Source organism: Mercenaria mercenaria, unplaced genomic scaffold (genome assembly GCF_021730395.1).
Source record: "Mercenaria mercenaria strain notata unplaced genomic scaffold, MADL_Memer_1 contig_4924, whole genome shotgun sequence".
NCBI lineage: Eukaryota > Metazoa > Mollusca > Bivalvia > Venerida > Veneridae > Mercenaria > Mercenaria mercenaria.
The window spans coordinates 32512-35160 of NW_026463193.1; the positions used below are offsets into that span (position 1 = coordinate 32512).

General features: G+C 29.9%; 1 long non-coding RNA gene across 1 annotated transcript; it reads right to left on the reverse strand.

The window, feature by feature from the left end:
* Positions 1-1979, reverse strand: LOC128554305 (uncharacterized). Its single transcript, XR_008369570.1, has 3 exons — positions 1871-1979; positions 1453-1537; positions 1-845 (listed from the first exon to the last, which is right to left on the reverse strand). It is a non-coding gene; the product is annotated as an uncharacterized LOC128554305 (long non-coding RNA).
* Between the last annotated feature and the right edge of the window lie 670 nt (positions 1980-2649).

The window sequence follows — 2649 nt, forward strand, 5'->3', positions numbered from 1 at the left end:
CACTATGCTTGGTACTGATCATTCCTATGAAGTTTTATCAAAATCTGGCCAGCAACTTGTCCTCTTAAAGCCAGACAGGCTTAATGCGGATAGACGAGAAGGCATAAACAATACCTCTCCCCACCTTTAGATGAGACATTATTCCAAGATAAAACCTTACATACAACACTTTACAAAATCAGGATGCTAAAAAATGGATGTGCAATACCTCTACCTATCCTACACAAGTAATATGGAGGAGTTATGGATAATGACATGTACGATAAACAAATGTTTTAAGACTGAAGAAAATGCATTGAATAGTTCAAAAATTTACATTAGCGTTTTAGTTCAATATAAACTTTGTCACACTAAAATGATATTGCAATTATAATGACCAATCGCTTTTTAGATTAATGAAGGAGAAAATCAATTTATGCCAACTTTAAACTTACAACTTTAAAAACGAAAATTATCAAACGTTTTACTGTGGTATTGCATGAAATTAAATTTTGTCACCATACAAATAATTAATGATTTTAATAATACTGATAACTATGATCTTAAGTTTGATTTGTGGACATACTGTGCTATAAACTGAGACAAAACAGTACTGATACACTACAAGACACAGTATTTTGAAAATTATAACAGTGTAATGTTTACATATTCTCAAAGTTTCTGAATCACATTTACATGCACAGTTGGACAGGACTTGTTGCTCTCTACATATGCGTCCTACAATAACAGCAAAATATGTAACAAAATTGATTCAGAAGGCTCCTCTATACTAAACTGTGCAAGCTGCAGACACTGATCTTGAACAATAGCTGAACGGTGACACTGAAGATTTCACAGGTATATATCTGAACAAAGAAATGCATAATGTAGTAACTCTGTATTCGAGGTGTCTGCAGCTCTTTAATATTCAAAATATGTATATTTCTGAATAACAGGTAGAATAAAAGTGTTACTGGATTAATAAAACTCAACATATCTTATGCATAAGACCCATTTTAGTAGAATATATCAAGAGGCCAATAGTGACCCTAAGTCACTCACTTGACCTTACTATTTGACCTAAAATATATGTATGACACACTATGTAATTTAGAATATTATGATGGCAGGCTATATTTTATTCTATATCTTAAATACTTTGAAAATAACACACCTTATACTTGACATTTCATAAGTTATTCTTACATTCACCTTTTTAAGCTTATAACAATAGAATTGTGTTTACCTTTTTAATTAATTTCAGGAGGAAAATGTAAGATATTTGGAAAGTTACATTCATAAGTCTGTAATTATTTGGTACTGTATAATTTCTTTTTGTAAGTGTAAAGTTTATATATCATACTTGACCCTTGGTCTCATGTGAAACAAACTTTACACAAGCCTCTTGAAGTGATATATGCCAAATCAATAACTGAATTACATTGTAACTATTTGAATATTGTAAACAATTACCTGAAGGTATAAATATCTGTGTTTAATTAAGTCATACAGATCAACATTGGCATTCTCATCATATGAATCCACAGAACATTTTACACTGAAATAATGAAAAAACTTTCTACAAATTTGTACTTTCCATACTGAAATTTACAGACTTTACATTAAATTAGGACTCTAAATCCATTGAAAACATCAAGAGACAGAAAAGCTTTGAAACATGGTTAGTAGTTCTTTTATCTCTGTATCATATGAAAGGCTAAGAGTTAAGGAGTCAGAATAGATATCTTTACCTAAGTCAAAATTTCTTGATTCAAAATGGTTGGCTGTACCATCCTTCATGAAACTTCATAAAATCATTTTAATTACATTTACAATGTGTATCTGTTAAATGTTTATGGGAATGTAATTTTAATAACTGGCATTATATTACCTTTGACATGTTAAACTTGTTAAAGAGTATCATTTGTACATCACTGTACCATCAGACATCTTTCACTTCTGTCAACCTGACTAGACATGCTGGACACCCCTGAAATATATAAATGATAAAATCTGTGAAAAGACTCATCATGCAAAAAAAAAACCATAACACCGTCTTTATAAAATCACCTTAACCTAAAAAAAAATATCATTATTTCAAATTATTATTGTCCATAAAAGTATAATGTATCCCATCCATAATCATTACATGACTCCTTATGTAATTTACCAGTTCATAGTTTGGAATGGCTTCCAGTCTAAATCCAGAAGTTGGAAGAAAACAAATTATGAAAGTTTATTTATGGTTATTTAAAAGAATGACCTGCCTGTTAATTGTCAACTGTTTGCTCTTTTTAATATTGATAGGCAATTGCATTTTATCAAATGCTGTCTAATATATATATATCAACTGTCAATAGTTTTACAAGTGTTAATTAGATGTCACTGAATTGTGTACTTGTTTCAACATCATAAAGAAGATAAAAACTACATGTAAATTGTAAAACATTGTATGAGATAACCCTTCCATCCTGTATAAATTGCCTTTAAAAAGAAATTACATAGAAGTATTATCCCACAGTTTTTGACTGTCCCTGCTCTATCTAACTTTTCAAGCTTCTGCAGCCACTTTAATGTGTCATCTGTTCACTTGTACTTCTGTCTGAAATGAGTAATTATAATATTTCAATAACTTATAATTATAAATATATTATGTTATTCCTTTCCTAC